Genomic DNA, 13242 nt, shown 5'->3' on the forward strand with positions numbered 1-13242 from the left:
TAAGGATGTGAAGTGTAACAAAGAAAACATATCTCTACACCAAGATCTAAAATATGGCCTCTATCATTATTGTCTTCTCAATTATCCTATTATAGTGGTGGTCTTCATTCTTTTGAGAAGAGAGGTAGTTTTATGAGAAAGGGGAGTGAAATGGATAGTCCAACAATTATCATGAAGTCTTCCATTGAAAACCCGTCTTCTATTTAAAATCCTTAACTATGGTAGGGTCTCAAAAAGAACCCCAAGTGTGTCTTGTCCCCTAACCTTGATCTTGGTCTTGTTAGAAAGAGTGAAGTTGATAGTAACAGATAAAAGAAGAAGAATGTAACTATTGTTTGGCCTAAAACTTAGGATCCCATGAAGAAAGTTGGTGAAATCTCTATTGTTGCTAGGAAGTCCTCCCATATTGCTACCCAGTAGCCACTTACTACCCCTGTTGAAGAATTTAGTGTTGTTGAATCAAGTGAAAATGAGGATGAGTTGTATGTGCCTTCTAAAACTAATAACATTGTGTTAGAGTGATTGTTTTAGTGTGTAGTAGAAAACCTTCCCTAGACCCAATGGGAAGGAGAAAAAAAATTGCCACCACTGCTAAAGTAAAAAATAAAAGAGGGTCATCCTAAAAAAGATAAGAATAATATTGACAACCCCCTCAAAACAGCAATAATGAGGAGAGAAATGAGATAGAGATGAAGAAGTATGATCAAGCAACTAGTGCTATTGAAGAAAAGGTTAGTAATGTTTATAGAAAAATAACAATAGACACCATGCTTGTTCTACTTGTTACTTCAACCATAAAATGATCAATGTTATACAAAACAAGATGGTCTTACTCAAAAGAAAGACCAAGGATTTAGTTATATCAATAGCCAATGCTCTTAATCTAAGAAAATAATTCATGTTGAACACTACATCAAGCATGAGATTTCTTGAGGAATAGTTCTCCAAAACCAAAGGGGACTATGTAAAGAAATCAGTTGTTCATGATTCCAATAGTGAGATAGTTCTCTTAAAGATTTTGTGTACTAGCTCTCTAAGTAAAGGAGGTGGTTCCCAATCTTCAAGGGCCGATTTGTTCTTCCTATGAGTAGTTTTTGTTGGGTATGCTAATGTTTAGTTTTGGTGATGGATTATTTGTTGTGTTGTGTATTGTTTGTCTTGTCTCCTTTTTGCTATTTGTGTTAGTTATGATCTTTTCGATGGTCTTTGTCTTATAGACCTTTTCTAACTTTTTCATTAGGATTCTCTAAAGGGTGCAAATCCATTCTCCCCCTTTTTTTAATAAAAATAATTTAAAATGTTTAAGAATGTTAAAATTAAATATTATGATTCATTTGCACTAGAACATGTAATTATAGTATAAATTCTAAAGTAAATATTTAATAAAGTATAATAAAAAGGATATATGTACACAATTTTCATTCGATTAATGCTAGAATGATATATTAAATTTCTACTTTTGTCCAATAATAATAGATCAAATATTTATTTATATTAAGCACTAGAATGATTACTCTTACCCCAAGAATATGTTAGTGATTATTTTCCTCTTAGCCATAACACACTCTAAAATGAATAATTTTAAACCAAGCACAATACACAAAACATGTTAAATGAGAAAATTATCAAAATTCATGCCTTGGATAGGACAATCCCAAGGTGTTCCCTATATCCTAAGTTGGACACACCCTATACGTCCATTTTTCAATGCTCACAATCCAACAAACCACTTTTAGTCTTTGACTGAATCTCAAATCTATATTTCCAGACCTCACAAAATTTATATATTTTTTCCAAGAGTGGTTTCAACTAATACACCCATTCAAAATGGTTGATTTGATAATGATTTATTTAATAATTACAATTATTTCTTACCTTTTCAAAAGTGCTTTATTTTTAAGTCCCTCAAAAATGTCTTTACAGATAAATTTTATTGTATCTCCTCTTTAACTAGAGGGTCAAATAGTATTAAAACATTTTATCCTCCTTTTAATTTCAAAGGGATATTTACATGGAAAATAAACTTTCTTTTTCACTTTGAAGAAAAATTTCAATAACTTTTGTCCTTTGTAATTAGTCACCACGGTCAATAGTATGAGGCATATTTGCGTCATCTCACAAAACATAGTCAATAAATGAAAATATTGACTATAAATATAGTTGTGTGTTTCTCTTTAAGACTATTAACATTATTTTGAATCCATATAAGATTTATTTTACCTATAGTTTTATTTCTCAAATTTTTAGACATCTTCTTAACAATATTTTTTTGTTCAATTTTAAGGTCATAATCATATCCAACAATAATATTTTACCAATCAATAACATGATAAAAAATGCATATAAATTTTTAAGGAACTCACATAAAAAATATTATGTCTTCTATTAAATTTGTGAAGATAATGTAAATTTGTAAACTATAATGTGGCTATAGTAAATATTTTTCAAAAAATTCTCAAAAACAAGAATTTTTCTTTACATATCTATCAAGCTTTTAATGAACCCCTCTTAGGTTTGACCAAAGAAATACTTAGCCATATCTTTTACACAATGTCAAATTTTATGTCTACTTTCTTTTGATATGTTTTATTTTATGAATCATTTATTCCATTTTATTGTAGAATGATACTCTTGACTATTTATGAAAAAGATCTACTAATTGTAAATAATCATCTTATGATTTTGATTTGACTAAAATATGCATCCACAACATGTACTCTAGGATTCAATCAATTCCCTTGGTTTTTAATCCAACTTGATACGATACATGGTAGTAAAACTCAATATTTTGTTTGTGATAATCTAATGCTTTATATTGTTCAACCTTAACTTTAGATCTCAATGTTATATTATGTATGTGTCAAGATAACTAGATGATATTCAGTCCCTAGTACTAAAATGTTCTAAAGTCACTTCATCATATTTTTTAGATAAGTCACATCTAAAATTTACATATGATCATCATATATAAACACACACATACATAAACTTAAAAATACATGAACATTTATGTACACAAGCACACACATAAACACATATGAAATGACACATGTGGATACAAATATGATCATAAAAAAATTAACACACATGTAAGTACATATACAAATAGACACCACTTTACCAAATGTAGTTCATTTAATTTAAACCATGCACTAATTGTTTCAATTGTAAGTGTTTTCTTTCCCTTTATGAAAAATCAAATTTCTCCATTTGGTTACCAAAATCAAATTCATTTATTTTGTACGCCCTATTTAGACATCCAAAAATATCATATCATATAGTTATATTTATCAACACATATCTCTTGTAAGGTTTGGTCAAATATAATTTTGCAATTGTTCTTAAAACTTAGTATAAATGGTTTTGTTCATATAATATGTTGTAATTGTGATTATCATCTCTCCATATGTGGTGATACTCGTAGATTATTAATCTTTTGTTGACTGCACCTTCCTTTGGTGCCTTGATACTCGCCATATCCAGATAGTTCTGGTTTTTCTGTATTAAGTCTTTGATATATAATCCAAAAAAAAACTTAGTAGAAATTGTCAAGTCAAGGATTATTGTAGCTTTATTTACTCTTCATATTATTCAATCTCCATAAATATTACTTAGGATAAACAATTTTAAAATTAAAATTTTAGTTTCTATGTTAGGACTTAATTTTTCTCATAAATTGTATAAGCAGTTGTAGCATTTCTTAAAATTATTGTCATGCTTCTTGATTATAAATTCTTATAATTTTATCATGATTTTATTAAAAAGGAAAGACAAACCTAGAAATCTAAGAACTAGTATGCACCTTCAGTATCCTACATTTTTCTTTTAATCAAGGACATAATACTGAGCTATTTAAGTGGAAACATGCATAGTATATTTTCCATTCATTAACCCTTAGAGGAAAGACAATGTAGTTAGTAGATCTAATTAAATTTTGGCGGCATAACAACGTGCAAATCAACACTTCAAGAACATGAAAGAAGAATCTGTCATACAATGATGAATTACATAGGTTTGTAAGATGTTGACAAATGGAAAAATATATCTACCAAAGTGGGATGCCTGCTTTCTCATAGAAGGACAAAATGCATTCTTGTCATCTTCCATGTCACCTCCCAGTATAACACAACTCATCATGCCTTGTCACACTAGATGACAAAATGTGATGAGAAAGAAATTATAATTTAGGCATTAAATAAATGAATGAATATAATGCTATGAATGCCTAAGGTCGAAACACCTTAATTTCCAACACTCTCCCACTTATTGAACATCTCATCATGACCAATCTGAACAAGATTTAACTACAAAGGACCAAATAAAGAGATGTTGATAAACCTAGAGGATATGGTTAATACTAAGAGGGGGTGAATCAGTATTGACAAAAACTAAAACTTTCAACACCAAAATAGACTTATCTCAGATCTGAAAACATTCAACACTTAATCCAAATCTTCATGGCCAATTTCTTTATCAGATCTAGATAATCATTTCTTCTTATGCAATCTTATTGATCAGATCAGTCATCAAAACAATATCAGATCAACAAACACAGTTACCAGCTTATTAGCTGATCAAAATGCTTCATCAATCATATAATCATCAATATCAGTAATCACTTTAAGATCTCTAATAAACAAACATAAATTGTCTTTACCAGTTAACATAAATAAAACATGAACATCACAAGAAAAGCATACCACACATGAACCCCATGTTTTTCACATGGAAACCCAAATAGGGAAAAACCACAATGGGAATTGGTACCCACAAATATTTTGCACTCTTTTGAAATGCACCTTGTTAGGAACCAAGCCCGGTTAGAAGCTTACAATGATGCCCTGTTAGGAGTCACTCGGTTAAGGGATTTACCTCATCCCTGTTAGAAGCTTTGATCTATTAGGATCAACCTCGCAAGAGGATTTAGAACTCAGATATTGAGTCACCCTATTAGGGGATTTTACAATGTGGCCTATTAGGACCTACTCGGTTAGGGGATTTTAGCTATTGTAATTGTTAGAGACCAACAGTGAATAATTTGTGTATAGCACTCTACTACTTGGTTGATTAGGTCCAATTAAGTTCTAAGTCTGCATCTCTCTGGCAAATCTTCTCACACAAAATAGTTTGGCTTCTCAAACTTCTCAAAATCACTGACACTCCAAAACATCAACCTTGCCGACATAAATAACTTTTACAACTAGGTCAACATCAAAACCCTAAGACTTACTACATAGATCATTGCAGATCTTTACAACTCATTACAGATCATCATAGGGATCATTATAATCAATAAAAAATAAATATCGATCGTTGAATGATCATAAATCATCACAGCAAGTTGATCTGGTACAATTTCAAACCCTTAGCATATTTCACTAAGCAGTTTGCACATTCCCAAGAAATTTGTTCTCCAAACGCGCCAAAACATCTTTCAAACTCATCACGCGGTTTGTGTCGCGTTATCATCAACACCTTAACTTGATGTAGATCACCGCCAAACCAAAAATCATTACTGGTTAAGAGAATTATTTGCTGGTCCTTAAACCTTTCTTAAACCCTGGCAAAACTTCATCAGAAATTCAAAACATGCCTTCTGGTAATCAACATAGGATGTGGTTCCGGTTACATACTCAAATCCATCATAAAAGCTTATGTATCAAACCACAAGTCACCAAACATTGCCAATCACCTGATTCCATCAAAACTTATATGCTTTATCGATTAAGGTCCTAATTCATAGTCTTGTCGGTAAACTCTGTCAAACTATCAAACTCTTACTCCGATAGACCAAATCACTTAGCCAGAAAGTCAATCACCAAAAACCAACTGTAAACATCATCAAACATCAGTTGAACCTGGTTGAAATCAATGACAATATAAATAATTGATCATGTCATCTTCCTCTACTAGTAGAGTCATCCACCATCATATCATCTCATCAGTTATGCTAAACATACCAGCAGATGCATCATCATGGCTATCCATTAAGGCACATGAATACCAATATACTCTCGTGCTCCAACAAGATATCTACAATAACATCTAAGATGTCCACCATATTAAGCATGAACTCCTCGCATCCTCCAACATACCACCTATGGAAGAAAAGAAACAAGCCAAGGGTTAAATGCACCAATCCAAAGAAAACAAGCATCAAATCCAAGTGATAACAAAGGGCTACAAACTATTGTCACAACTCCACTCTACTTATGAGATTTACAGGAGCATCAATATATCCAAATTCAAACCCCTTACTAGAACACAACTTTGAAGTTCAAACTTCCTCCAAGAACAAGATCAAACACTAATGTTCCAAAATATTTAGAACAACAACCACAACTAATTTTTAACATCCAACTAAAAAATACACATGACTGGGAATAGTAAGCACATAAACCGCTAATCCATCTAGTCATCCATGCCTTAAAGATATCTTAAACATTAATATAGCTCATGCCAATGATATTTTAGCCCATAAATTGCAATTACAAGCTCCTTGCAAAAAAATTATCAATGAAGAACACACATCTAATAATTCCTACATAGGTGGTGTAAAATATTAAAATAAATCATGGCATGCCAAGTCTACCACTAAAAAATTATACGAAAGATGTGACAAAGCCATGTAGTAACAAAGAACAACCACAATGATCCATACATTCAACACAAATTATTGCATAGTCTTTGATAACATGTCACCATAATTCTCCCAAGTCCACCACACTAAACCATGTGATCAAAAATCTCCAAGAATAAGTCATAAAACAAATAGATAAGTTGTAAATCATATCACAATCATGTCCTTCTGCCAACACCTCAAAGTGCTAAGTTGTCTCAAGTAGGATCACCTTCACAACCCAAGTGAAAAGCCTCAACAACACCCAAACATTCAATCTCATTAGATCAAACAATATATATATCATCATCATCATGGATGTAATCTTCTCCAAATAAGGAAGAACAAACTCAAAATAAATATTTTTAAAGAAGGAAATTAGCCTAATAAACCATCCCCTAAAATCCTCATTATGATATCATAATATCAAATTATATGCACAAGGAGATAACCATGATATTCAACCCTCAAAACTAATCCTCTAGAACTAACCATCTATCCATAACTCAAGATTCATATATATGCAAGATAAAGCATAAAACATAATGTACCTAAAAGAAGCAATAAAAATTACCTCTCAAGTGATAAACCACCAAGTAGACTATGAGTGGGGAATGAGAATTATCCTCCAAAGTATCAAATTCATCATGAATCATCAAATAAAAATATTCTTAGGTCCATGTTGATCTCACATCCAACCAAGGTGTAGGCTCCTCAGGCATCCTTCTAAAATCTCATCAAGAGTATCCATCTCTAATAACAAGAGAACTACAAGCCTCACCTAATATCTCCTAGTATCCATGAGCATCATTAATCTATCAGTCCATGCTAAACATCAAATAAAATGACTAATGTACCCAATACCAAGAGAACCAATTAGATCAGTGTCAAAGCTCCAACAATAGAATCAGAAACATAAATATGACATCATGATCTAACATCTCCTAAAAGAAGATCATATGCTCCAATGAACATATCATGCTCCCAAGAGCACACATATCATGCCAATGCTCTAATCGGTAATTAAAATTACATCATGAAATAATAGCAAACCATCATATAAGTAAGGATCGCCTATCAAAACCAACAAGTCATTAAATGACACATCAACCAAATACTTCAAAAGTCCTCCATGGCTAACCAAGATGTCAACATCTTAAATCACATGAATATGACCACCTCCTAACAATGTAATTGTAAATGTGAAAGAACTCTTCTTCAACAATAGGATCCAAGAGCTCCTCCAAGACATCCACAAACATTAAGGAAGATCATCCATCACCAATGATGAATCCACGTTACTATTGATAACTCCTAGTGAATCAAGATACTAAGATACACACAGAATCATAACAATCATATCCTAAATGAAAATCAAACATGGCTCTAACATAATCAAATACTTCACCTACAATATTAGTAACAATAAGTATAACCAAAATCTCTAACTCTAGAAGATAAACAACATGCTACAAGTACTAGTAATTGACTATCTAGGTACTCAATATCATCCATCCTCTCCTATCAAAATGTCATACAATGTACAAATGACCATAAATAAGGGCAACTAAGAAATTCTTGTGTTAACACTAAATCAACTTGGTGGATATAGATAGTCCATGTCTTATTCATCTCACTACAATAAAATGTGTGGCCTACCCATGTAAGTGCATAACTCGTAGATCCAAACATTGAAACATGCAAACTCATCATTAGATTAGTAACATGTAAAATTATAATAACAAAGGGGATAACATGTATATTTTAAGACAATAGTATTAAATCACCAATAGATCCAATTTTACCAACAAATCCATATTTGAGCCCCATGGTCAAGGAACTAAGCTAGCATTCATGCTAGGTTATCTTATACATGGTCCAACAAGTTTAGTCATAACCCAGAGTATGTAGATATGATTATGATGATTACTCTTTGCATATACCCACCAAGTCTTTACCAAAGGCTTGTGTGCACAAGGATATCCACATATTTTCATACCTCATATGTCCCACTAGGTTATGTTTGAACTTGTGTGTGTCAATATAACCTTTTGTTTGAGAGTCTAGAGTCCATGCAAAGGAAACCATGTCATCTTGGTTTTTATAACTCGGGGTGCATAATCTCCCTTTCTATATTAAAATTAAGATTTCTCTCTAGATAAAAGCATAACAATACCCCATCCCCTATACACACCTAAGCCTTTCACCCCCACTTAATCCAACCTATCCTACCATCTCCCTACGTACATACCTACACCATTTATTTTAACCAAGACTCCAATTTATTCACCTTCTTTTTCTCCTTCCTCTCACTTTGTACTGTGACTTGCACCAAAAATAATTTCCTTACCTACATATCCATGTATTTATGCATACACCAGTCTATTCCATTAGGTCCATTAGTTCATCACATTTGCATTTCATTGGGGCATAATATAGAATTTTTAGTCTTAAGAAAACCCCTTTCACTCGTTAGTCTTTCATTTCATTTGTTTTCGTCCATTTAGACTAGTTATCATTTGCATTCATTTTTTTAGAATCATTCCCATCTAGATTCACAACAACTAGTTGCATATTAAATTAAACCCCTTTCAAGAATTAGTATCTCCTCACCACCACCACCCCCTCTTTAGTTACACTCACCTATGGTTGTCCATTGTTCAAATTGAATCTCTTTCCAAAATTAGTATTCCCCATTCCCCTTAGGTACATTGATATAATTGAATTCCTTTCAAATATTAGTATCCCCATCCCAGCTACACACATTACTTTCACATCATTTATTCACTTAGAATTAAATCTTTTTAGATTCATAAGGAGCATTTTATCCTTTAGGTACATAACCATTGATTTCATTAAACACACAAGCATATCATGAATATCTCATACATTAGTCATATACATCCTGCATCATACATCTAAGCATATCCACCCTACATCATATAATGTTAGCACCATATAGATAACATCCATATGCATATAGCACATGCATACATATCATAACATATAGAAATATCCATTGGCATCATGTCACCTGCATCAAATCATGTCAGTCACATCATAAGCATAATACATCATAATCATTCATAGTCATATAATTTATAATGCATAATCATCAATCATCATAATGTGTGTGTGTGTGTGTGTGTGTATACACACACACACATATATAACTAAAGGAAAAAATGTTCCTAATGAATCTAAAAATATTTAAATCTAAGTGAATAAATGATGTGATTCATAGTACATATGTCATCAAAAATACCCCATAGGTTCCAAAATGGTTGTGTCCATAGAAAATCTATGGGTATATCACTTAGCCTGTTCTCCTACCCTCTAACTGAGAGGTTCATGCTTCTGTTGATCCTGATGCTATTGATGGTGGTTGAGGTTCCCTCATCCCCACTAATGCACCTAACACCCCTAATTTGCTTCATCTTAATTTGCCACAAGAGAATACAAGATATCCTCTATGAGCTCTCTTATCAGGGAGTATAGCATATTGATATAATAATATATACTATTGGAACTCTCGACCTACCTAATCTGCCTCCCTACGTGCCACCAATGCCTTTGTGAAAACCTGTGCCAATCCTTGACTTGATAATATCTCCCTAGCTATATCTCACTCTACTCCCAACTAAGTTGCCTCTACCTCTGCCCAAGCCTGTAAAACCTAAGCTGTCTCTACCTCCCTTCTTGCACCCTTTATCTCCTCATTTATCTCCCCTCCCCCCATATCCTTTAGCTACTCCTGCACTAGGTCCTGCTCAAATCTGTGAGCATCTCTATTTGCAATAGTTGTATCTAGGGTTGTCTATAGACTATTATCTTAGACTCTTTATGCATCTCTCTCCAAAACCAACAAGTCATGGGTTTTCTAAAGACTACTCGCTCGATCCCTCTCCATACCCTCTTCTCTTCCAACCCTACCACTTTGGCTCTCTCCTCATCTCTTGATCTAGCTAATAAGTCCATCTCCCATTGTAGGGCATCATACATCTCCTACGTGATTTTTCCTCTTGCTAACCTCTATCTAGGCCCCTATGACCACCCCTCTATCCTACTAACGATGCTTGTTGTTTCCTAGGTCTCTGTGGTTGTTGCACTTGTGGTGGTGGCTACACCTATCCTTGTACCTAGCATCTTTGTGGTGGTGGTTGTACCTAGGCTACCTATGCTTACTCTTGTACAACTCCCTCCTCCTACCTAACTACCTCCTTCGCCCTATCCCCCTCTACCATCTCAACATCATGTGTTGATCCTCCATCTACTATGTCTCCCTCAACTATATGATCCTCTTTTCCCTCATCATCTCCTATAAACTTGGGTATCCTCAAATGCACTAGTCGGTGTTGTACCCAATCCTCTACATCTGGCCTATGGTCCCATGGTACTACCACTATACTTAGCCAACTAGATATCACCCACAAGGGATCTATAGATGCATCTCATGACTCCACCTCTTGTGTCACTCTTGAATGTATCATATCTATCCCAACCACATCATGTTGTACCCAAATTATCTCTACACTCGATGTGGCAGATATCGCTCAATGGCATGCATAGTATACCCTATCAACCAACAAGACCTCTAGGTAAATTATGCTAAATAATACCTCTCCTCCTCCCACTCCTTGCACGCCATCAATGGTCTCCATGGGAAGTCAACCATCTCATCTAGTACCCGCCACCAATAACCAAGGCTCTTACCATAGTATAATTTAGGAATCCCCAATATCAACACACATAAGGATGTTTGATTGCCTGCTCACTTACTCCCACTAGTTGGCATACAACTATGTGCTTAGATTCCCATATATGCAACAACGTCACCTTGCACCCAAGGTTCTAATAACTTCAGTACACGCACATGTGGAGATCCTTATACAACTATCCCAAAATAAAATAACCCCAAGCAAAAATTGTGTAGTCTTCCAACATACTATATAGTACCCTCGCCCATCCAATAAACAAAACATGTCCCCCCCCAGGTCAGGACATAGGTGTTCGTTGATCAGCCCTACTAGGTATAGAGGCACCCTAAGAAGGCCCCCTCGCATCACAATATCTAGTATCACCCGAGTCTGATCCATAGGTAGCCTCACCCCATGGGAGATCCTCTATTTATAGTATTCTACCCTATCCAGGTTGTACTCTAGGATCAACCCCTTGAATTAGAATTTGCAAGATCATCCATTAGTCCTCTAGTTTAATCATTGCCTCCCATGTAGGTAGACATAAGCTACTAGGCTCGATCTACCACTGCTTCATGAGTTTTGTTATCATAACATTATGTACACACATGTGTGGCCATTTGTCTACCCACTCTAGCCCAACTTCTATGATAAACTCTTGGTCCATGTCATCCAATGGTACCTTCAAGTGCATGGTTGTCAAATAATGCTCTTGCAACTCTATTGGCAGCAACTATATATGTATGATAGGTGTTAGCAATTAGATTTGTTTCTCTAAATACCCCTTCCATTCCCTTATCTCCAGTCCATGCATTGATTTTAACCCTCCCATGTGTCAAACAACACATGGGCCCTTCCATAAGTGCATGTGTCATTCCCTAGTCTCATCTGTTGAATAGTGCATGCACTACTTTACCCTCACCCACCACGCTACCCTAACCTAACCACAGACAATCTTTTAAGCCCATGTGCCAATGGACTCTTTAGCATGAGTGCATGCACCCCTTCCAAGTTGCATGTGTCAAATATTAAGTGCATGTTTTAGCCCCCAAGTTTAGCCACTGAAATGGTGATTGATATTTGTGTCTCAATTCATTCCCCCCCCTCGCTAACCTAGTAATAAATGCACTAAAATGGAAAATGTAAAGTTGGGATAGGTCACTTACTGGTGCCCCTCAGTCTAGTAGCGATGGTACAACAAAATGCACTCTCCACGATGCTCATGACGCAAAATGTTCACCATCTTCACTCCTCTTTCTTCTCCTAGGACTCCTAATTCTTCAAAATATGAGAGTGCAAATAACCCCTAATAGGTCCCTCATAGCCTATTTATAGTTCTTGACACCCTTCATAATGTCCATTATCCCCTTTATGTTCATCTACCATTCGCAATTTTTTCCACCTTTTCACGTTGTTCCTTTTCCTAATTACTTCATTTGTGTTCCTTCTTCCTTCCTTAATTTTCCCCTATTTTTTTAAGAACTTGGCCCAAAAATTCCTTTTCTGGCCACTTTCTTGAGGGGGCTTAACCCTTTCTTATTTATTACCACAATATCTGAGAAAGATATACTTGTATACCAATTAATGCTTGGAACAAGTGTCAGAGATTAATATGGTATTTTCCCATCAGGGCATACTTGGTCTTTGACTCTGATGTTATTTAACACCATGTCAAAGAGTGACAAAATGTAGACACCTAAATTCAACTACTTGAATTTATCATTAATTCAAGTTCATTTTAACCTTTATTCTTCTTGTTGCAATAATCAATTATATTTAATTAATTATCTAATTAATTATTACCTCCTTTCATAGATAATTTTACAATTAATTATGTGTCTAGTCATTCTTCTAAGGTTTGATTATTTTTTATTAATCAAACCCAACCTTAGCCTAAATTCCTAAATTCTTCTAATCTCAATTAGT

This window comes from Cryptomeria japonica, chromosome 6 (assembly GCF_030272615.1).
Source record: "Cryptomeria japonica chromosome 6, Sugi_1.0, whole genome shotgun sequence".
NCBI classification, from domain to species: Eukaryota; Viridiplantae; Streptophyta; class Pinopsida; order Cupressales; family Cupressaceae; genus Cryptomeria; species Cryptomeria japonica.